Source organism: Oryctolagus cuniculus, chromosome 16 (genome assembly GCF_051225735.1).
Source record: "Oryctolagus cuniculus isolate XC-2025 breed Fujian yellow rabbit chromosome 16, ASM5122573v1, whole genome shotgun sequence".
Lineage (NCBI taxonomy): Eukaryota > Metazoa > Chordata > Mammalia > Lagomorpha > Leporidae > Oryctolagus > Oryctolagus cuniculus.
In genome coordinates, this window is record NC_142882.1 from 52612402 (window position 1) to 52637500 (window position 25099).

Consider the following 25099-nt stretch of genomic DNA (forward strand, 5'->3'; position numbering starts at 1 on the left):
GCAATAAAACACTACACAGAGCTTGAAAGCAGACAAATTTAGTCACCGTTTGCTTGCCAGATCCCAGCAAAACCACAGTAGACTAAAACAGTAGACTGTTTTAAAGGCACAAACCCACAAACAGAATAGGAAAGCAAGCATCAGCAGCAATGGGAAGAAATGCCATCCAGCTCAGAGACTCTGAAAAGTGACAGGAAGCCACGCGGCAATCTGGTGTGATGCAGAATCTCCACAGGCTCAGACCTGGAGGCATCTGGGAGGGCGGGGCTTAGAAGACTCAGACTCCTGGAAACCCTCCCCCACATGAGGCACCTCCGTGACTGCCTCCCAATTGCCCAGCCCGAGTCTCGAAGTTTATTCTCTGGAGTGGGTAAGTAAGACACCCTCTAGACCAAGGTACACTAAGCAATGAGGACAGAGGTATTGAAAAACAAGAGAATTTAATATACAGAAAATTTTGCACCCTCAATGGCTCTATCCCTCTACTAGACTCTAATGATGCTGGGAGCCCAGTGTATTCTAATCATTCCAGCAATTGGATGTGTCCTCTCAGAGGAACATAGTCAGCCCAAAGAAAAGACCTAAAGATACTGAAACCAATTGTTCCTCAAGTTAAATAGGCCTGCCATCTTGTCCTACTAAGGAGACCACACACAATAAGATCAAGTGCAGATTGACCATGGCCTTGTCTAAAAATTATCAGAGTCAGTGAACTCAGGGGGCTTCCATAGCCTTGGCAGCTCATGACAAGAGCCTAGGTTGATTACTGATGCCATAAACAAGAGTCAATTTGTTAAGTCAACAACAGGAGTCACTGTGCACTTACTCCTCATGTAGGATCTTTGTCCTTAGTGTGCTGTACATTGAGATTTAATGCTATAACTAGTACTCAAACAGTATTTTTCACTTTATGTTTCTGTGTGGGAGCAAACTGTTGAAATCTTTACTTAATGTATACTAAACTGATCTTCTGTATATAAAGAGAAACGAAAATGAATCTTGATGTGAATGGGAGGGGAGAGGGAGTGGGAAAGGGGAGGGTTGCAGGTGGGAGGGACGTTATGGGGGGGAAGCCATTGTAATCCATAAGCTGTACTTTGGAAATTTATATTCATTAAATAAAAGTAAAAAAAAAAAAAAGATCAAGTGCAGAGAGCTTTGAGTTGGCTTCTCAGTATCTCCATCTTAAATAGCTAAGAGCCAAAAATCATCAGGTGTCTGAGCAAAATCTCTAATATGAAACAGAGAGGGGGCCGGCGCTGTGGCATAGAGGGTAAAGCCACTGACTGCAGTGCCAGTATCTCATATGGGCGCCTGTTCGAGTTCTGGCTGCTCCACTTCTGATCCAGCTCTCTGCTGTGGCCTGGGAAAGCAGTAGAAGATGGCCCAAGGACTTGCACCCATGTGGGAGGACCCAAAGGAAGCTCCTGGCTCCTGGCTTCAGATCAGTGCAGTTCCGGCTGTTGTGGCCAGTTGGGGAGTGAACTGGCAGATGGAAGACCTCTCTCTCTCTGCCTTTCCTTCTCTCTGTGTGTAACTCTGACTTTCAAGTAAATAAATAAATCTTAAAAAAAAAAAAAGAAAAGAAACAGAGAGATCAAAAGCAACTGGGATGAAACAGAACCATCAGAGAACAGCAAGTTAAAAAGTTAAAAATAGAATCTGTTCTCAGATACAGAGAAGATGTTGTGTTCATGGAATAGGAACAGGAATAAAGAAGGAAACTCCTAGAATGTGAAACATAAGAAATGAAAACTCAGAAGAAGGTTTGGAATCTCTCCCTTAAACGGCAAAAAGTCAAAGAAATGGAAATAGGATTGTGATGAAGTTTAAAAAGAGCTAATATTTTATAAATGGTTAGAACAGTGCCTGGCACATAGATGACTGTTAAGATAATAATTCTATGGCAGATGCCCTAAACAGCACTCTGGCCTCAGAATCAGCCCTTAAGGCATTCAGATCTGGCTAAAAAGCCAATGGAGTTTCACAGGCATGGAAAGCCAAGACACTGTGGCAAAAAAAATGACCTAAATGAAAGATCTCTGTGAGTGAGATCCCAGCAGATAGAACGGGCCACCAAAGAGGGAGGTACCTTTCTCTGAAGGGAGGAGAGAACTTCCACTTTGATTATGGCCTTGTCTAAATAAGGTTGGAGTTTGTGAACTCAAGAGGCTTCCATAGCCTTGGAAGTTCATGACAAGAGCCTTGGGTGATCACTGACACCATAAATAAGAGTGTCAATTGTTAAATCAACAACAGGAGTCACTGTGTACTTGCTCCCCATGTAGGATCTCTGTCCTTAATGTGTTTTACTATGCAAATTAATGGTAAAACTAGTATTCAAACAGTACTTTATATTCTATGTGTCTGTGTGGGTGCAAACTGTGAAATCTTTACTTAATATATACTAAATTGATCTTCTGTATATAAAGATAATTAAAAATGAATCTTGATGAAGAATGGGATGGAAGAGGGAGTAGGAGATGGGATGGTTGCAGGTGGGAGGGAGGTTATGGGGGGAAGAGCCACTATAATCTAAAAGTTGTACTTTCAAAATAATTTATATTTATTAAATAAAAGAAAAAACAAAAACAACAAAAATATGATAATTCTAGAAAGAGAAAATTGAGGAAAAGAAATTATCAAAGAGATAATTCAAGAAAATTCCTCAGAACTTAAGGATGTGAGTATTAAAATGGAACAAATCATCAGAGAGCCCAACATGATCACTTGTGTTTTCAGAACTCTCAGAACAAAGAAATGTAAGGGGGGGGTGGGGAAAGCGAGCGAGCAAGAGAGAGAGAGAGAGACAGGATTTTATAGAAAAGATCAAGAATCAGAACATGACTGGACTTTGCAATGGCAATTAGGAAAGCCAGATAATAAAGATAGCATACCTTCAAAATGCCAAAGGAAAACATTTCCAAATTACATTTCCTACTCAGTCTACCCCATAAAAGTGAAGACATACTATTAATATTTTTGAGAAATCAGATGTCTCAAAATGTCCTTGCATTTATTCTCAGGAAGGAGATAGAGGACATGCATTAAAGTGGGAGCAACAGTTCCTACAATGGAAGACATTCTTGACATCCTCCTTCCCTCTCCTTCTTCCCACTGTCCTGATCCAAACCATTGCCATGGCAATCAAGTGTCGTTTTATTTCTATTTCTGCAAATTAAGATCCCACTGCATTCTGGCAGCTTCATCAGGATCTCTGAATCAGATTTCAACTAAAACCCTCAAACTTGGTGAACATCTGCTACTGCTCAACCATAAGCCACCATCACCATGTGCATATCTGGTAACTGTACCAATGTACCATGAGTTTTAGCTCTTTAAAAAATTGATACATGATAACTGTACATGTGGGTGGGTATAGTATGATATTTCAATACATGTATACAACATGTATTGATTAAATGAGGCATTTTCATCTCCTTAAACACTGACTATTTCTTTGTGTCAGGAATCTTTGAACTTCTCTCTTACAGTTCTTTATAAAATATAAGTGGGTGTGAAATATAGTTACTGTACTGTTCTGTAAGAGTAGAGCTTACTCCTCCTATCTAAATGTATTCTCATACCTGTCACCCAACTTCCCTCTATCCTACTTTCTTCCTACTGTGCCTGGCCTCTAGGAATTCCTATTGTACCATCCACTTCTATGAAATTAACTTTTTAGCTTCCACATGAGTTAGAATACATGGTACTTTTCTTAAAGTGTCTGGATTATTTCAGTTAACAAAACACCCTACGGTTTCATCCCTGTTACCTAAATTACAGAATTTCACTCTTTTATGGCTAAATAATACTCTTCTTATCCATTCATCCCTACGTGACACCCAGGTTGATTCCATATCTTGGAAATTCTGAATAGTGCTGCAATGAACATAGGGGTGCAAGCATCTCTTTGATACACTTCTTTTCATTTCCTTTGCCTTTATACCTGTAGTGAGATGGCTGGAATACTGGAATGCAGAACTTCTATCCATTGCTATTAAAATCTATCTTCTTAGATTTGTCCCATTGCTCCAGCCTGTCAAAATCTTTTTGGATCCTAATTCTATCAACCAAGGCATTTTCTATCCTTCCCAGACTCCTGTCATCCACAAATTAAATCAATGTGCCCTCTAAACTTTCAGCCAAGGCATAGATATAAATGCCAAACAAGCCATGGCTGCATCCATCCAGGAGTTCATCAATCAATGCCAACAGCCATTCTACCAGTTATGAATTTCTCTAACTCTCATGGGAGATGCTCCTGGAGACAAAACCAGATCTGTAGACAAAAAAAAATTTATAATATTATTAATATGGGGTATCTGGTTTCTCTGACCCCAATGTAACTCATGAGAAGTGTCCATTTTTAAGCTCAATTAAATAAACAACTACTTTGAGTAAGATGAGCAATGGATATACTCTTTTAGCCTCAGTTCATGAAAACTGGTTTTGGAGAAGAATACAGGAGAGAAGCATCTTCTGTAATGGTTTTGTTCTGAAGATGAGACTAAGTGAACCTTGTCTCTGGCCATCATTACCCGTAAGAACCCTATAGGAGGTAGCCACATTGGAGACCATTTTGGTCTCGGGAAGATCACAGCAGTGGTTTTCCTCCAGCACTGGGGCAGGCTGCTGCTTTTTTACTGAGCACCAATTAAGCAGTTGGCTCAATTTAGTGGCCATGTTAAAAGAACTAACTACTGGAATCACACTCAGAGGGCAGAACACTCCCACTGTGCGTGCGTGCGTGTGTGTGTGTGTGTGAGAGAGAGAGAGAGAGAAAGGGAGATAGAAGGAGAGAGAGAGAGAGAGAAACCATTCAGTGAGTAACAGGCTTTCATCTCCTCCTGACCTGAGGGCACACACTCAATATGGAATAGCTGGTGAAAAAATTATCCATTCTCTCTCTTTAGTTCCAGCTTCCTGTGGATCAGGTCTCTTCTGAATTTCTCTCCCTCCCTCATCCCTAAACTTCACCCACTGGGGCCAAGAGTGTGGAGATTTCTGAAACCTGAGGTCAGAAAATGAAGGTGCAGAGAGGATGCTAGTCCTGAAGATGAAGTCAATCTGTGACCTTGAGGGTGGAGAGCTGCCCCCTCAGCGACAGCACAAGCACGCATCCAGTCAGTGCTGGTTGACTGACTTGTCTACCGTGGGGAATTATTGGGTGTGTCTGCATCTACTCTTTGTAGTTACTCTGCATCATTGCCCCTATATGCCTCATCACCAGGTCAACAGGAAGCTGGGAGCTTAGAGCCCCATAATATAGAAAATAGCAAAGGGAAATCACAGCTCCTTCCTTGCCTCTCCTGGTCAACAACCCTTAGGCAGAAGGCGAACTCAGGAGAGTTGGGGGGCTTGTCCTCCATACAGGGAACCACAAAAGGATAATCACATGTATGTTGAGACACATGAATCGTGGTGCCACCTAGGTGTGCTTGCCTAATGCAGTCAGCAAGATTTCTTCGAAAGAGAGGTGGGCAAAGACAGCAGCCATGAGGATCACAGGTTGAGAATGGAAGGTAATCAATTTCTTGGAGGTTAGCAGGCCCTTCCATTACTCTTGACCCCAAAGGGAGGTACAGACTGTTGGTCCATCCACATACTCATACTGCAGGAAGAGTATCACATTTTTAACCTGGGGATCCCTGAGGGTCAGAGCTGAGCCAAATATGAATACAGAAGACAGTGTGACACAGCCTTCAAATTGCCCTGCACCTTGCTTGTGCAAGATAAATGCACAATAGTGCTGGAAAAAAATACCTATCTCTAAGCGAAAACGTGTCTCCTATGGTCTTGGTGAATGATGGAAGCACTTGGGTTCAATAATTTACAGAATTAAGTGAGAGATCATATTCAAGGGCTTTCAGTAGAAATGATGCAATTAAATAACCAATATTTCAGCGAAGCATTTATTAGACTTTACTCTTAATTCAATTTGACCTTCCTAGAAAAATTATTCAGTAGATACAGTTTGTCCTAAAATCAGACAAAAGCCCAAAATGAAGTCCCATGAGTCATTTCTCACATGCTGATATTAACTTCTCCCATATATCTTAAATCATGGCAACAGACTTTGTACTGAAATCTCAATCTACATTTTAGAACATACTCAGGGCCTGTCATTGGGTAGGTTAGCAGCTTTAGCACTTATTGATCTCATAATGTCAAAACAAATATCCCTTTTTTCTTTTGCCTTCAAGTACTCTATCTTTCATTAGAGGGGATTGGTTACCAAGATTGACTGTAGGGAGCTCCTTGGCTGGATTAAAATCATACCACTTAAACATTTGGGTCATTTATATTTGTTAGAGGGCGGTCACCACCTGGCTTATCCTGTTTGTGCTCTAGGGACCAGAGGTATAGGGCAATTTTTCTAGTGGAAGTGTTTAATCAAGCTATCATCTCCTGCCCAAGCCTTCCTGTTGAAACATGACATCTCTGACCCTGGTAGCAGCATGGGAATTTGAAAGAGAATATAAATTTGTTTGATGAGGTTTCCTCATTGGTTGATCAAAAGAAAAATTAAGTTTGTGTGTATTAGCAGATTATTAAACTTCAGAAGAGCCTTGAAAGATCATGAGATGCAGGAAAGCAAGGTGTCAATGAATAAAAATCTCTTGAGATTATTATGCATTTTGTTCAAAATGTTTGCTACATACGCCAGGCTCTGTTCTTGCTGAATTGTTACCAGTTAACCCACAGACCAACCCGGGGTGACACATTTTGTTGTTGCCTCCAATCTTAAAGATAAGGAAACTGAGGCACAGATTGCATAAATAACTTGTCCATGTGGGTGCAGAGCCAGGTTTGAACACAGGCAGCCAGTATGACTGCAGCATCTATGTTCTAATGTTTTTCTCCTGGAACAATCCACCTGCAGAATAAGATCCTCACCTACCCTTTTAACTGAGGAACTGTAAAACTGAGGGTGCTGGATTAAAATGCTGTGTTTTCCAATTCCGGTCCCTCATTGTCCTCTCAACTACTACTCCTGTTACTCTGATAGGTTTTGGAAGAGCCCTTGGCCCAGCTAACAGGCAGGGCTGCTCCTGTTTAGAAGAGCCTTTTTCCATCAGAACTACATGTAGGGAAATAAAAAGGAAGCATGTGGTGCAGCAGAAGCATTTAGGCCTCCTTCTCTGCTTTCAACGTCTTTCTAAAACAGACGCAGACGCTTTTATCTGCAATGACAGTTGCTATAAATCTCCTTTGGGTTATTTCACAGCTTCAGTAATCAGAGGGTTGCGGGTGCTTTTCTTTCATTCAGTGTTACTGTCTTCTCCTTTTTCTCTCTAAAAGTGATGTGATGAGGCATTTTTTTTTTTTCTGTTTTCTGTACAAACCTCAATTCTCTAAACAAGTCATGCTTGGTCTGTGCTGTTGATTGGACGAAAGGAGCTCAGCTGATTGGTGAGCAGCTACTCTCTTTATGCTGTGATGGGCGGATTGCACAGACAATCACCTGATGTTCTACACCCAGAGCAGCTGACAGTTTACGCTGCTTATGCAGTGCACGTGGGTGGTGCTGTGGGTTTCAGCCAACGTGGCTTGATGGAAGAGGCAGAAGCATTTCTCCCACCTCCAAGTTGCTGAAGCCACTGTGTCACAGATGTTGTGCAGAACAAAACCCGGAGCCTCCCAACGTGCCTACACTTGCAACTGATATGATAAATTGAGGAGGCTTTATTTTCCTGCATTCTGTCTTTTCCTCCTCAAGTTTTCCAAGCTTAGACGGAACTACAGGGCTCATCTTGTCCAACTCTGGACTTTGCTCAGAAAGAGAAATGCCTCCACATTAGGGACTTTCGTCCTCAGCCCTCGTCTGGGAGAGGGGGTTTGGACTTGGCATGCTGGCTGATCACAGGAAATACACCTGCTCCTGAAACCAGCATCCCCTGGGCCTCTGCCACGCGTTAGGCCTGGCTTAGCTCTAGGAATGCGGACATAAGCTGGCCGGCTTCCTCCTGCTCTGACAAAGCAGGTAGTCGGCTGCCAGAATTTGGCAAACTATTGCCAGTGCAATAAATCCCATGGGAACACAGCCATGCTTATTTGTTTAAGACTGTCTGTGGCTGTACTGGAGCTCCAGTGGCAGAGCTGCGTAGTTGGCACAGAGACTAATGGTCTGTAGAGCTGAAAATAGTTGCCGTCTGGCCTCAGACAGGAAAATTTTGATGATTCCTGGTTCAGCCCTTCTGCCTCCAGGGTGTCATTAGAACAATGGTTGGAAACCAGCAGCTGGTAGATGAATGTACTTGGGCAAGCTCCATGCTAAAAAAAAAAAAAAAAAAAAAAAAAAAAAAAAAAAAAAAAATTTGAGGGTGGGCATTTGGTACCATCACTAGCAGGCCACTTGGGACACCCACAGCCCCTGTTGAAATATCTGGGTTTGAGTCCTGATCACACTCCCAATTCCAGCTTCCTGTTAATGCAGACCCTGGGAGGTAGCAGTGATGGCTCAAATGGCTGGATCTCTGCCACCCACATGGGAGACATGGATTAAGTTCTCAGCTCCCAGTTGCAATCTGACCCAGCCCCAGTCATTGCAGGCACCCGGGGAGTGAACCAGCAGCTCTCTCGCTCTCGCTCTTGCTCTCTCTCTCTCCTAATAAACAGATAGAAATTTAAAAAAATAATAAACAGAATCAGCATCTCTAGAAGAGTGTCACAACCCTCCAAATGCAGGATGTCTTGTTTCCCTAAAGCCTGGCTCTCACGTTTAGGCTGCTCTGGGGCTCCTGAAGGGGTCTGTGTTTGAGGGCACTGATGCAGAGCAAGGCCACTTAGAAAGGAGAGGAGGAGGAGTGGCTGTCTTTGCTCAGCCTCAGTGCTGTGTCTTGAACTGGGAAGAGTTCTTCTTCCCCACCAGGAACACTCTTTTACACAGTCCGCAGCTACAGGTGGAGAAGGGCAGTAGTGGAGCGTCTGTTAGAACTCTTGACCCCAATTCACATCTAACACCAAAGCCTCTGACCACCCAGCTGCCAATGCGCTGATCTGCCCTCATAGTCCATGTTTAAAAGGGCTTACCAGAGCAGGCATTTGCATAGAAGTTAAGACACGAGAATCCCATGTCAGAGTGCCTGGGTTAGATACTTGCCTCTGGTGCCTGGCAGTAGCTTCCTTCTAATGCAGACCCTGGGAGGCAGTGCTGATGGTTCAAGTACTTGAATTCCCGCCAGCCACATGGGAGACCTGGATTGAGATCCTGACTCCCAGCCTCAGTCCCCTGGCTGTTACAGGCATTTGGGAGAGTGAGGCAGCAGGTGAGAGCTCTATCTATCTTTCTGCCTCTCAAATTTTTAAAAATTGGGTTACATGGTTTTTCATTTTCTTAATATAAAAATTCTAGATGGCAATATCAGCTGGGCCATATATTGCAGTGGAATTATTCATTCAAAGTAAATCTTAACCTAGGATTGAGGGACACCCTGCAAACTTATGAGTGCCTCGGGAACACTGCAAAACCCAGATATTTCATGCAAAAGTACTTATACGTGCATGTGAGTGTTATGTGCATGGGTGTGCATCTTCCCGAGAAGAGTGTTCATCAAAGGCTATGACTCAATGAAAAGCTAAGACAACCCATTTTCTAAATCATTTGTTCTTGGATTTAATCATTAAAGTTCATTGACTGTCGGCCCATGTGGCAGGCACTGCGGAAGTGGCATACTAAGACAAGATGTTGTATTAAGACTGAATCCCTTTCTGTACTTTATTTTGCAATAGACCTAATATGAAGAGGTCCCTTATGTCTTTATTTAGTGCCCCAGAATCTAACTTAGACATGCATTAATTTCATCATATGAAGCCCAACAAAAAAATCAATAATGCTAAGTAGGTTGGCTGATTTAATTATAAAAATTAGAGACACCATTTCCTACCAAACAATAAAAAGAAGCCTCTATACCACCTCTTCATAAATTATACAAATATGTGATCTTTACTGTATTGCCTCACTTTTCACAAAGTAATAAGTCTATGGAGAAAGACTTGGAGTCTTTTCTTACCAGAAAGTCAGGACTGCTTCTCAGGACTCTTTTTTCCTGAAATATTTAAGTTTCAAGTAACCGAAGTGCAAGCTTTAGTAAAAATAGAAATTCATTTAGTTACTCAGCTGAAATACTTAGAGCAGATTTAGCTTTAAGGATGTGTGAATCCGGAGTTCCATTTCTCTCTCCATCTTTTTTTTCTAAAATATTTATTTATGCATTCATTTATTTGAAAAGCAGATACTGATAGAGACAGAGCTCTTATCTGCTGGTTTGTTTTCCAAATGCCTGCAATGGTTGGGGCAGGGCAGCACAAAGCCAAAAGCTGGGAACTCGGTCTAGGTCTTCCAAGCAGATGACTTGAGCCATCACTGCTGCCTCCCAGGGTGTGCATTTGCAAGAAACTGGACTCAAGACCTGGAGCCGGGAATCAAACCCAAGTACGCCAGGGTGGGACATGGCTTCTTAACAGCTTTTTCCACGGTGCCTCTGCATCTTTCCAATGTGCTCCTACTTCATGGTGAGAAATGGCCCCAGATTCTTATTCTAGTAATTTAGCAACCCCAGTTGCTAAATACTCTTTTCCAATCTCCCATCTGAAAGGTCACAGCAATATCTGGATTATCATGGGTTGGCCTTGCTCAACTGTAAACTGATTACTCCAATAACCATGGTCAAGGAGATGGAGCACCCAAGATCAGAGTCACGTGCTTGCTCTTGAAGCTGGGGCAAAAAGGGAAGCTGCTTCACTTGAGTGACATGATCTCTTCTAGAACAGAAAGATCCTATTATCACAGGAGAATTGAATGAGGCTCTGATGGACCAAACTCACAGATGCCCATCACACCAACACCTGTTCTCAGCTCACCAGGCTGACTGTCCTTTACTCAATGACAAACAGCCCTTACTATGTGCTAGGCATCAGGTACACACAAACAAAACAACCAGGCAAGGATCCTGCCTTCACGGAGCTTACTCTCTTGTTAGGAGAAAGATTCAGTAAATAAAACAGACAAGTAAATTACATAGTAAATCAGGATAAGAAGTAACATGGAGAGATGCAAAGCAAGAGAGGGGACTAGAGTACATCAGAGGAGAAAGGAAGATGCAACGCTAGCGTGGTCATGGAAACTTTACTGGGGGACTTTGCACAAAGACTGATGTTAATGAAGGGAGTGACTACATCAAGGAGATGAACACTCAGGGGAAAAATCCAGCATGAGCAAAGGCCCTGAGAAGCAGGCACATCTGGAATGGTCAAGGAGTAGCAAGGAGGCCACGGGAGCTGAACGTAAGGGATCAGTAGGGAGCGTAGGGGAAAATAGGGTCAGAGAAATAATAGCATGCCTTGTTGGGACCTTAGGTTTTGCTTTGAGTGAAATGAAAAATCATTGTAACACCTTAAGCACAGCAGACCTGGATCTAAATCCTATTTTTACTAAATAATAGCTGTGTGACTTAAGGCATGTCCCATCACTGTCTGAGAGATGGTTTCTCTATGTGTAAAATAAAGACAGCAAGTAGATCATCAGGCTCAAGGAAGACAACCTCTCGGCCAATGAAAACTGGCTTCCTTTCCTCTGTGTGTAGCATAGACCCAATCTCCCAGAGCCTTCCTCCTGCAAAACCAAAGCAAAACCACAACTCGCCCCGTCCAGCCCTTGCAACCTTACTGTATAGGCTTTGTGGAGTTCCTGCATCCTCACTGCCCTACAGGTCAAAGTCCCTTCAGCAGGGCTTTAAGGCACTGTGGTAGCAAGATGCACTTAGGAGGAGACCAAGACAGGCCCACTTTATATTATACTCATATTTTACTGGACAACGAAGAGTTTCCAGTGTGTTCTGGTGTATTTAATATGTAATATAATAAAAAGGACTTATGTGTCATGTCAAGGGGTAGAGCATAAATGATTGTGACAAGGGAAATGGAAGATCAGATGGTCTAGCCTCAGCTGACAGCAGAATCAGCATGATTAATGTTCTTAGCTGAAATAGCCAGCTTTCGAAAGCATCCTTCCAGTCTCTGCAAGGAGCTGGGAACACAAACTGCTTCCTAATGAGGAATGACCAAGTTAGTTTCCCCAGTGTCTCCAAAAATAAGGGACAATTCTTAAATTTTAGAAAAGATTTTAGATGAGAGCTACTTGGCCAAGGGCAAGGACAGGGGAAGGTGGTTTTGAAGGCTTTTGGCAAATCACACACACACACACATACACACACACACATGCACACACACCTTGTGTGCTCCATTTAAAAAGACAAAGACAAGCAGAGGCAGGTGTTCGGCCTACAGCTTGAGGTGCTGCTGGTTAGGAAGCCCATAATCCATATCAGAGAGTCTGGGGTGGAGCACTAGCTCATTTCAGATCCCAGCTTCCTGCTCATGTGCACCATTGGAGGTAGCAGGTGCTGTCTTGAGTAGTTTGGACCCTGCTACCAACATGGGAAACTAGATTTAGATCCTGGCTCATTGGGGGCATTTGGGGAGTTAACCAGTGGTTGGAAGCCATCTGTTTCTCTCCCTCTCTCTCTCTCTCTCTGTGTGTGTGTGTGTGTGTGTGTGTGTGTCTGAAATAATAAACAAGCAAACAGAATTTAAAAGACAAGTACCCTGACAGTCAGCCCCGAATGCTGGTTCTAGCAGCCATGTTTGCTTGCTGTGTCATTCACACATAGGCCCTCATCATTGTGATTTGCTCTTCAAAGGGGCTTGTAGCCAGAAGTGGCAGACCTGGGGGCTGCAGCATGACTAGGGCAGGCCCCTCCTTCTCTACCAAAAAAATGGTATTTTATGATTACATGGGTTTAAGAACTAATACACGGGCTGGCGCTGTGGTGCAGTGAGTTAAAGCCCTGGCCTAAAGTGCCGGCATCCCATATGGGCGCTGGTTTGAGTCCTGGCTGCTCCTCTTCCAACCCAGCTCTCTGCTGTGGCCTGGGAAAGCAGTAGAAGGTGGCCCAAGTCCTTGGGCCCCTGCACCCACGTGGGAGATCTGGAAGAAGCTCCTGGCTCCTGGCTTCAGATCAGCCCAGCTCTGGCTGTTGTGGCCATCTGGGGAGTGAACCATTGGATGGAAGATCTCTCTCTCTCTGCCTCTCCTCTCTCTGTGTAACACTTTCACATAAATAAATAAATCTTTTAAAAAAAAAACTAATACAATCCAAGCTGTAGGATATTTGTTTTTTTCTTCTACTTTTTAAAACATTAAACGAAACGTTCAAACTCTAAAAGACACTGTAGCACATCACAGGTCCCCAGAAGTGTCGGGGCCTCTGGGCACTGTGTGTGTTATATCTGATGGGTACGTCGCTCTGGACAAAAAGTTATTCAAAGGCCACACAACATGTTGCTTCAGGGGCAAGCAAGCAAGACCACTGACTCTGCTTCCTGAATCCTGGTTGGCTAAAGTCTGATCGTGAGTTCCAGAGTATCAGTGGTGGCCAAAGGTGACATTAACTATCAGTGACATCTTCCTCCCTGATAGAGGTTGTGCTCATCACTGTGACAGCTTGTCACTCATGCACAGTTACTCAGGAATAGCATGGATGAGAGAAGTGAGTTCAAGATGAAGATGACCAAGGGCTGGGAGTTGTGGGCGGGGTGTCTGAGCATTGCCACCGTGCATGGAGTTGCTAACAGCTGAGAAATATGAACCTGCAGCTGCACCCCAAATACCTGTTCTGAGACAGCCTCCTCCCACAGGGGCAGCCCAGGAAGGTCATCTGAATGCGAGGACGGGCCGGCCAGACAGGGTTGCTTTGTTTTTCCTCACAGGTGCCCCTTCTCAGAAAGCCTCCTCGTGGGCCTGAGTGAGCCCTTGGCTGCTGAGAGAGGAGGATGAGCAGAGAGGGTGTAATGAGCTCACAGTCAGAATCTGGGTGAGAGAACCGTGAAGAGTGCCATGGGGTCTTGGCCATCACCAGCATCACTTCAGAAAATGGCACCAGGGTAGCTGTCGGGGGTTATAGGAATCACCCTCAGCTCCTGGACCAGTCCTAACTTGGGAAGTTAGACTAGAATCTCACGGTAGACCTTGGCATGGCCTTGGCTTGACTGCTGCCCTGGGAACCAAATCATTGAGGTGGCCAAAGAGAGGTTAAGGAGCTTCACTGCAACCTGTCTGGATCTCTTTGAGTTTGCATGTGGGTGCGTGTGCACATGTATGTTCACATATGTATGCAAATGCATGTGTATCCGTGCCTTTGTGTGCTAAATTTTAAATTTGGTAGCCTATCGTAATTCTGATTTCTTTATCAGAATTAGACATCTAAAAGGAGAGTTTAAAGAGGAGATAAATAGAAAATATTTCTTTAAATGGTTGATGGAAACCGAACAGGGGGAGTGGATCAGGAGAGGCCTCACTAGAGAAGTTGGTTCTGCCAACCGGTTTGCTTCACAGAGTGACATGGGGGCTATTTGAGGGTATTTGTATTTCAATGCGAGTTTGTCTTTCTCATCCCTCTGTTCTTGGCTCCCAAGAGCCTAGCATGAAGGCACAAACTTTTACAAGGGTCATTACAGTTGGTTGCCATGGAAACAACAAGGAGGCACCCAATTCTCCATCATGACTTCCCTGCAGGTTTTCAGGCTTTCCAGGGAAACTAACACAGTCCCAAAAGGGCTCAGCTAGGGAGTGCTTTCTCCTCCCCAGTGGGCAGTCCTGGTTTGAGTCCTGTTTACCTGGACTGTCTAGAGGGAGGGGGGAAGGGAGCAGGTGATTAAACATCCCAGCCAAGCCCACTCAAGCCGTGACTCACACAAGCAGGTCCTGCAAAGGCCTGGGTGGCTTCCCCAGCTCTGACCTCACACCGCCTCTCTGGGGGCTCACTGGGCTTGTCGCGTGCTCCCCCGGGAGGGGGGCTGTTCTAATTGTCCTCCAGGCCCTTGTCTCACACGAAGATCAGCGTCCTACAAGATTTATCCAAAAGTTAAGAAAGCGAACACACATCCATGCACGGGTGTGGGTGACCCCACACATATACCCATTGTGAGTGGGCCAGAGGATTGCCCAAAATGGGGTGGGGAGGGGCGGAGTGGGGAGAACACCCCAGCAGCAGCTCCAGCGTGGGCTGCCATGAAAAAAGGATTCTTCCTGTTCTCCCTCTTGTTGGCCTCTTTAATGAGGTGTGTGAAGCCCCCTGGGAATTTTATGAGCCCTCATAAACTCTACATGCAGCTTAATATCCATGTTTTCATGGCAAAACCCCTACCCGCTCCTAGGTCCTGGATGAAACACGTGCATCCTGGGAAAGTGGGCGTTTGATCGACGGGTAGGGGGCTAGCATCACATTGGGACTTGGCAGGCACTTCCGGCTCATTCAGCCCTGAACTAGCTGCGTAGTTAAAGCCCTTCAGACTCTGGTTCCTGGAAGGAGTCATTTGCAGGGAGGCAGTTCCACCGCCCTAGGGGGACTCTGCTTCCCCTCCAGCCCGGCTCCTCACTTCGTTTCCTCCTCACGGCTTTCCCTCCCCTTCCGGTTCCGGGCCACATTCAAGGCTGTCCCTTGACCAGCTCAGAAGCGACCAAGAGTCTTTGGTTGCGTAGAGTCCGTTTCCACAAAATCTGAAACCCCATTGTATGCCACTCACTCAGTCCACCAAACACCAGCTGCTAAAAGCAGGCAGGAAAATCGTTTTCTCCCCGGTAGCCCATTTCGAAACACTTCACGGCAAATGAGAGATTGATTCAATCATTTAAAATACATCACGCCTCATCCCACAGCTGCCGCTGAGGGCCACTGACGAAACTGGGGGCTGTGGGGGTGACTCAGGTGAATCAGGCGGGTCCCTCCTGCCAGTTAGTCACTGTCACACACAGAGTAGTCCCCTGAGGCCCACAGAGGGAGGGGGTGATCCCAGAGGGCTGTAAGCCCCCACTTCAGGTCAGCAGCTGCCCCTGCCCTGGGAAGAGGTTCAGCACTCACAGAGCTGTGCCTCTGTGCCAGACACGCGTCAGAAAGAAGTTGGGGAAAGGCAGTTAAAAGATGGGAGTGTTCCATGCTGCTGGGAACACCCGCGTCCACGTTGGAGTGCCTGGGTGCCAGTCCTGGCTCTTCGCCAGCTTCCTGCTAAGACAGACCCTGGCAGACAGTAGGCAATGGCTGGAGTGATTGCGTCCCAGCCACCCACATGGGGAACATGACCGTGGGCTGTTGCAGGCATCCGGGGAGCAAATCAGGGAATGGCACCTCTTTCTTTTCTTCTACCCACCCCCACCTCCTTCCTTCCTTCCTCTTTCTCCCTCTCCCCCTCCCCTTTCTGTCTCTCTGCCTCTTAAATACATAAATAAATTTAAAACATACATTTACTTTAATCCAAAAAAAAATCTGACACCTGGGGCTGGCATTGAGGTGCAGCTGGTTAAGTCATCACATGCGACCCTGGCATCCCATAGTATGGTGCTGGTTTGAGTCCCAGCTGCCCCACCTCCGATCCAACTCCCTGCTAATACACCTGGGAAAGCCCTGGAAGATGGCCCAAGTGCTTGGGCCCCTTACCAGCCACATGGAAGACCCAAATGGAGTTCCAGGCTCCTGGCTTCTGCCTGGCCTAGTCGCAGTTGTTGTGGCAATTTGAGAAGTAGAACAGTAGATAGACCACCTCTCTCTCTCTTTCTCTCTCTCTCTGGGTGTGTGTGTGTGTGTGGTTCAGTCTGTGTATTTATCCCTCTCTCTGGTGTCACTTTGCCTTTACAATAAATGAGAAAAACTTTTAAAAAAAATTGTGAAATCCATGCATAGTTTTTTCTTAGTAGACCCCTTTCCATGAAGACCCCGTGTGTATATGTAGTTCAATCTGACTCGTCAAGGTGTGCAGCACCACCCCACTGAATGCGAGTTCTAAAGAGGTTATGCCAGGGTCTGAGGGTCGTGTGGGGTGAGGTAGCAGCTGGTCCACAGTGCGGCGCTGGCAGGAGGCCTCTCCAAGCTCAGCTCCTTAGCAAGGCCGCCAAGATTTACTAACAACGGCTCACTACTGGTGGCTTAGTGTGTGCTCGAGAAAGCTTCCCTAACAACAGCTGAGCAGGTGACATAAGGGTTATGATCCTTTAGCTCCATTTTAGGGCCCCATGGTGGCCTAGAGAGGAATTTTGGTCAACCGTGGCATGGCAGTACAGTGGACAGGCAGCCACCAGGTTGCCCAGGACAAGCGTCCCAGGTGGTGAGAGCAACAGAGGTAATGGACCAACAGCAGTGACCACTTCTTCCTGGCACTCAGAAGCAGGCCTGAGCTTTGTAAACCATGTAAGTTCTCAGCTGTTAACAATTGGGGGTGGAAGAGAGGTCACATGGCGAGGTCATAGATTATCCACCATGAGACACATGCGGGTCCCCAAGCAATGAATTCAATAAATAAAAGAATCAAAACCAGCATTCTTACACTGGGCTGCAGGATCTCTCTCCCACCTCCTTCTCGGCAGCTTCATTTCCTATCAGCCTGACTCTGTTCACTTGCACCTGCGCCCTTTGCTCTCCACCACAGGGTCTCTGCATTTGCTGATTCTCTGTACCCAAATCACGTTTCCCTGAGAGCAACACACCTGTTGGGACTGCTCAGACTTTGCCCTGGTAGTGAGGTCTTCCCTCGGGACCCGTGCCACTGCTCTCTTCCCGAAGTTACATTCAAGGAGCTTTGTTTCCTGCTGGGTCACCAGCACCCCGAATTCTGTTTTGTCCATAATAACTGCCTAATAAGCCTTTGTTATCGAGGGGGGTGTGAACTTTTGTACCCTAAGTTAGGGGAGCACAATAGAATGTATTATAAATAACGTGGAAGGAACTCAACACCATAAGGGTGAGACAGATAAAATGCTCTCAGAATCTAGAAGAAAGGAGACAGTTCCAACTGAGAGAAATCAAGGAATTGTTTATGGGGAAGATATCATTTTATCCCAAAAGGACGGGATTTAAATATTTGGGGAGTTGAGAAAAGTTAAGTGATGGATGTAACATGAGCAAATGCCCAGAGATAATAAGAACAACGACTTTAATCTGGAGCAGAGAAGTATAGAGAAGAAAAGCAATGGAAAAGATAACCCGACATGTGATTGAGCTTAGATTTGGAAGGGCTTCTAGAAAAGACTGAATTCCAATTCTGTACTGATACCCCAGAGGCTGCTGCATATGACAGGTACAGACGCAGAGCCAGTCACGTAGGACAGGGGGTGCAGGGATTCCAGCCACCTCTCTGGGAACCGCCAGGGCACTGCTGCCCAGAGACTGAAGATGGCTGTTCTATAAATAGGGAGCTATTAGAGGTATTGGCTGGAGAGAGGCTGGATTAGAGCTGTGCTTCACAAAGATTAATCTGGCAACAGAAAGACAAATGGAGAGGGAAGAGAGTAGAAACAGGAAAACCAATTACAAGGCTGCTGCCTCAGTCTAGCGGAGACGCAATGCAAGTCATAACTTAGGCAGACCCGACCACGTGTCGCGAATTAATGAAATGGGACCCAGGCAACATGGAATAGTGACGACCAGGGCCCACCTGTGTCTCCTGCTGGTGATGTATTGTCCAGCAGAGTAGACGTTCCCTAAACCTGTGCTGAACAGGTCCGTGAACGATTAGCAGCCACAGTGAGGCGGCTGCGGATCTGGGACCACGGCTCCTGTGCACAGGCAGAGGCCTTGCCCAAGCCCGGCAGCTGTGGGGGAAGGAGGCGGTGGCGATGAGCAGTGGGGTATGTTTGGGCCTCGGGGGCTGGGGATCCACAGGTGGAGACTTGGTGCAGAGCCTCTCCCCTTGTGGGCAGGTCGGGAGCCTGGAGACCAGCATTTGAGAGACCCAGGATGGAGATTAAAACAGCTGGTTTCAGGAAAGAGCTGGAGACACAGCAGAGTGCGTTGCAGGCTGCACGTGATGAGTGACTTAGGTGGCCTGGCCACCAGTGCAGCAAGGAGATGATCAGGTGGCAAATCTTTCTCTCATTCTTTCTAGCTTTAATATCATCTGTCTGTCTATATCTCTACCCTTACATCATATGAAGCTATCTTTTTCTTTAAAGAGTTTCAGACTCCAGTTTTTTAACTTGCCATATTCATTTGCATATTTTGAAACTGGCTTTATGGATTGACTGGGACTGTCATAACCAACACCACAGGTGGAGCAATTTCATGTTGGAAATTGTTTTCTCAGTCTGGAAGCTGGAGGTTCAAGGTCAGGATGTCACAGGTGTGTGTCCCCCGAGCCTTTCTCCTCAGCCTGCAGGTAACTGCCTTTGCATTGTGTCCTTGTGTGGTGGCAGGGACCCAAGTACCTGGGCTATCATCTGCTGATTTCCCAGGCACATTAGCAGGAAGATAGCTAAGAATCACTGCAGCCAGGGCCCACCTGCACTCTGGTACAGGACACAGGTGTCCCAAGCAAGCAGTGGCTAAACCCACTGCACCACAACACTGGGTCCAAAGTTTTAATTTTGTTTTTGAATCGTTAATTGCTTTTAAATGTTATTGAACAATTTTTCTGTGTCTATTAATTTTATTTAACAAATACATGACAGATGCTATAAATAATGCACTGAGCTTAGCAGTTACTAACTCATCTATCAGAATAATCATACTGTTTTTCTTGATGCCATTAACATGGCCAAGAGCACTAATTAGCTTTGTAATGTAAAACTGTCCTTGCATTTCTAGAATAAATTTCACTTGATCATGATGGATTATTCTGTCATGTACCACTGGGCTTGGTTTACCAATACTTTAATAAAGATGATTTGCAGCTATGTTCAGGAGAGAGGTGGCCTCGTAATTTTCCTTTCTTTGTCTATTTCTAGTTTTCAACACCAAAGTTGCAATGGCCTTTTAGAACAAGGCTGGTAGGGCAGGTTCACTTTTCCTTTTATTGTGGAGCATGTATGTAGAAGGTTGGAAATCATCTGTGTACACTCACTCAGTAATCCAGCTTCAGTCTGTAAAGACAGTTAGACCTGGTGTTTTCTTAGTTATTTAAGAGCTTCTCTTTTTGTGGGTTTTATTTCTTTAAACATTCTTTATGTCTCTAAGCATATTCAACAGGGTTATTGTGTGGTTTTGTGTTGTTTTTAACTGTAGATTATCGAGCTGGAGACATTCTGTAACTTGCTCTTTTTATTTTATGCTGTATGTGTGCGAGGTGTCCCAGTGATTCTAATATTTTCATTCTGCAGCTCTGAGTCCATTGATTGCTTCTGCTGACTCAGCTCGCAGAACCTTGGTTCCTTGAGCTTTGGCTGTGACCTGAACTTCTTGGAGCTTAGTTCTGGGGAGCTCTTTGAGGACTTGTTGAGAGTCTACGTTGTCTGAGAGCATTTCTGTTTGCTTCTGCAGACACCTGGGGGTGCAAGTCCATTGGAAGTTCTTACTGTGCAGGTTGCCCCAGCCCTGCCAGTAGTGCGGCTTTGGATCCAGAAACTGCATGCTGGTCAGCCTCTCGCCCCAAATTCTCCAAGATCTTTCGTCCTTCTTCACCCAAGGCCGAGACTGAGACAGTTTTTTCTCCCCTGCCCACTACTGTGTGGTGGAATTCTTCCAGTTCATCCTTCCCCAGGGCTTTCAGGCCTTGCGAGGGGTCTCTGTTCACATTCCCCACCTAGCGGCCCAGGCTTGCCTCTGGTCTCCCTCCACTGTGCGTGAGAGGGAAGTGAGAAGCTGGTCTACAATCACTTTTGTGCCTGCTGGGCCCCGAGATGGGTTCTTTATCAGCTCTGTGGGGCCCAAAGTTATTGACATTCTCCAAGTGGTGGCTGGAAAAGGTTTTCTCCCCTGTGAGTTTCCAGTGCGGACAGCAGACAGGATCCTGGTGGGGTGTGGCGCTGAGTGCATTCTGAGGGAAGGGTCCATTCCACTTCCAGGCTCCAGGCAGCCCAGGATCACTCGCACGCAGTGCAGCCTGTGGTCGACTCAGTGCTGTGTCTCACACTATTTCCTGCAACCACTTCGCACTCCCAGTCCCCAGCCTGGTCCTCACCAATGCTGGTTTCCAGTTCTCAACCTGCCCAGGAAGGAGGAGGCCATGCGGCAGGTGTCCACCTCAGGAGGGCAGCCAAAGCTGAACAAAGATCTGCAAGGCAAGTGAGATGATTCAGTAGCAGAAGAGAGAAAAGGAAGGTGCTTCCAGGCAGGGTGAACCAAATGGGGGAGGAGCACACGGCTGGACGGGAGCCTCAAGGAGGTTGCCGTGTCAGACACTGAGGAAGAGTGAGCAAGCCTGCAGGCGTGGCCAGAGCCACAGCCAGGAGATTTTTTTTGTTGTTGCTTAAGATTTATTTATCGGGTCGGAAGTGGAGCAGCCAGGTCTCGAACCGGTGCCCATATGGGATGCCGGCGCTTCAGGCCAGGGCGTTAACCTGCTGTGCCACAGCGCCGGCCCCAAGGAGATTTGTATTTGGCTTCACACCAGTGGGAAATCACTGAAAAGTGCGAAAGAGAGGGAGAGGGAGAGGATAGATGATGGAAGAAATGTTCACATTTGCATTTTGAAGAGAACACTGTGTCTGTGGTGTGGCTGGGATATTTTGTTACTGGAACAGAGGAACAAAGGACATGGAGGGAGCAGTTAGGAGGTCACTGCACTGCGGGAGTCCCAGTGAGTGGCAAGGATACCTGGGGGCTATGGAGGTGGAGAGAAATAAATGGACTCAAAATTCATTCAGGAGACAAATGATCGGCTTTGCTTACAAACTGGTTACAATCATAAGCAACAAATGTTTAGCCATTTACAAGGAATGCTTAAAAATGGTACAGAAACAGGCTGAAAGCCAGCAGAAGTGGCCATCTCAAAATCAGACGCTGGGATTTAGGGTTGAAACAGTAAATGAGCTATGAGGGAGTTAAGTCATGAAGAAGTTAACATTTAAGGAAAATGTCTGTGATTTTGTCTAAACACTACTGCACTGATGAAAGTTTAAAGCAGGCACAGACTGACAGAGACCAGCACGCTTGGGTAATGCAATCAAGATCTACTGAAGGAACCATAATAATGTCTGCCCAGCCAGGATCCACAGCAGCAACCTCCCGCAATGGAGACGCAAGTTCCTGACCCTCAAAACCCTTGCCTCACTGTGGATGAGGGCTCCCAACACTGTCCCCCTCCAGGTCACACCTTACAAACAAGAGCCTGGAGCTGACCAGCTGGAGACTGACTGGGACTGCACACTCGGCAGAAATGATCAGTTCTGGGCCAGGAGCACATCAGTTAGCTTGGGTTTTTCAAAACAGATTTATTTATTTATCTGAAGAACAGAGAGAGAAAGAGAGAGAGAGAAATCTCTCATCCACTGGTTCACTCACTAAATGCTTACAACAGCCAGGGCTGGGTTAGACTGAAGCCAGGAGCCAAGAACTCCATCCCAGTCTCCCACCTGGGTAGCAAGGACCCAAGGACTTGGGCTATCATCTTCTGCCTTCACAAGCTGATTAGCAGGGCGCTGGATAGGAAGTGGAGCAGCCAGAACTTGAGCCAGTGCTCCAATATAGGGCACCGGTATCGGAAGCAGCAGCCTTACTCTCTACGCCACAACACTGGCCCCAACTTGGGGTTTTGTACCACTCAAAATCATTGCTGGGGTAAAGTCCAAAGTGTAATCAGGTCTGAGCAAATGTCTTCTCCATAATTCCCTCACCTGCCTGGGCTGACCCAGCAAAGTCTAAACATATTCCCAAGTCACTTTAAGAAAAACCTGTTTTGTTAAGTTGCCTGGAATATGTTAAACATTCCAAATTGATCCAACCATCACAAATAGTGTCTAGAAATGGAAATCGAGGTGTCATTTCACCAAGCTAACAAAAACTACAAAATATTTTAGAATGAAGCCAACAAAAATGACTGAGGACTTACATGATTAAAACAATGAAATCTGGGGTGGGCATGTAGCCTCATGGTTAAGCCACCACCTAGAACATGCATGTAACTTCCTGTTAATGCACATCCGGGAAGGCTCAAGCAGTTGTCGGGCCTCTGCCACCCATGTGAGAGACCTGGAGTTGGCTCCTGGCTCCTGGCTCCGGCCTTGCCTAGCCTGGATGCTGCAGTCATTTGGGCGCTGACTCAACAGATGGGAGATTGATCTCTCTGAATTCTCTCTCTCTCTCTGTCTTTCTGTCCCCACTCACTCACCCCTCCCCCCACCCAGTTCTCAAAGAAAATAAATATTCATTTTTTTAAAGCTATAAAATCAGGGCTGGTGCTGTGGTGTAGTGGGTAAAGCCGCTGCCTGCAGTGCCAGCATCCATATGGGTGCCATTTTGTGTGCCCTGCTGCACTTCCAATCCAGCTCTCTGCTATGGCCTGGGAAAGCAGTAGAAGATGGCCCAAGTCCTTGGGCCCCTGCACCCCCACAGCTCCTGGCTCCTGGCTTCAGATCGGCACAGCTCCGGCCATTGCAGCCATTGGGGAGTGAACCAGAGGGTGGAAGACCTCTCTCTCTGTCTCTGCCTTTCTCTTTGTAACTCTGCCAAATAAATAAATAAATCTCTTTTAAAAACTATAAAATCTTATTAAGAATGTTAACTAAGAGCTGAGTAAAGTGGACAATATACCATGTCCATGAGTAAAAGATGAGTTTTTGAAAACTTACATTTTCCACATTAATTTATGCGTTTAGTATGCCAATTAGAATATCAGCAGTTCTTTGTTGCTGTTTCCCTGGGTGTCTGTTCATTTCTTAAAGGGAGACAGGCTGGGAATTGAGATTTCAGTGTTTGCTTGGAAGAGTAAATGCTCAGGAATAGCTCTGAAGAAGTGTGAAAAACAAAAGAATTGAGAGACTAAAGCTTACTTTATAACAGAACAAGATATTTTAGAAAGCAAAGTCATGTAATTAAATCAATATACAAATGCAACAATGCAAAAAATTAGCGGAGTAAAATAAAGAATCCAGAAATCTATGTCAGTGTATTTGAAAATTCAATATATGACAAAGATGATACATTCATTATGGGGAAAAAGAGTGAGTTATTTAATAACTAGCATTGACATAATAGTTATTGATCTGGAAGACATATTAAAAATACAAAAAAATTGCAAGTGGTTTAGTATATGTGCTGCTGAAGTGAGCACAGAGGTTTAAATATTTAAATGTTTTTTACAAAACATTAATAGCCTTCAAAAATAAATAAATAATACTTCATGTACATTGAAGGATTGTGAGAAATATCTTAATCTCTAAAGGTAAAAACAGATGTTTGACTAAAAATATTTTGCAATGGTGAAGGATGCAATAAAGTCACTAAAATAAAAAGTTGGAAAATCTGTCTTTACCATGCAGAGATCAGTTAACATACTTATATAGAGGTCTTTCTCAATAACAAGAAGGGGATGAATAACATGGTTAAAATGGGCAAAGGAACAAACAAATCATAAAAGAGAAAGTTCAAAAAATAAGCAAATGAATGAAAATATGCTCAATTCAGTATCAAGTACCACATTTTTATATACACACACACGTATGTATGTGGATACACACATAAGCATACATACAAGTGCATGTATGTATTTACACTTATGAGACAGGAAAAAAGTAGAGCAACATAGTAGGTATATGACGAAAGGTATTCACATATATTTCTAGTAGCAATGTTAACTAGAATATAGAAACTTTACAAATTTTTATTTAACGAGGGGGAGAGAGAGAGAGTGCTCCCATCCTTTGGGTCACTCCCCAGATCCCTGTAATTCCCCCTCACTGGTCAGAGCCAGGAGCTTGGAACTCAATCCAGATCTCTCACCTGGGTAGCAGAAGCCCAGCCAAGCGAGCCATCACCTGCTGCCTCCCAGGGTGCGCATTAGCAGGAAGCTGGAGTCAGAGGTGGAGCCGCATATCAAACTCAGATATCCTGGGATACACCTGGGACACAGGTGTCTTAACTGACACCTTAGCTGCCAATCCCAAGACACACCCCCCTAGGAACTTTTTAAATCTACATAAATCATTTGGTCAAACAAATTTTTTCCTGGGAACATTTCCTCAAATTATCAGCACATAAATGTACGGGTATATGTACAAGATAGTTTGTTTCAGCAGTGTTTGTAGTGGCCAAATATGGAAACAAAGTTGTCACACATAATAAAAATGCTTAATACATTGCAGCCATTCAAAAGAAGGGATAACTGTGATAATTGA

General features: G+C 45.1%; 1 long non-coding RNA gene across 1 annotated transcript in view; it reads right to left on the reverse strand.

Moving 5' to 3' along the window:
* Positions 1–20484: 20484 nt before the first annotated feature.
* The window catches only part of LOC149121748 (uncharacterized), a 7313-nt gene continuing 2698 nt past the window's right edge, over positions 20485–25099 (reverse strand). The window contains exon 2 of the long non-coding RNA XR_016222555.1: positions 20485–21039. This is a non-coding gene — a long non-coding RNA (uncharacterized LOC149121748). The remainder of the gene's footprint in view (positions 21040–25099) is intronic.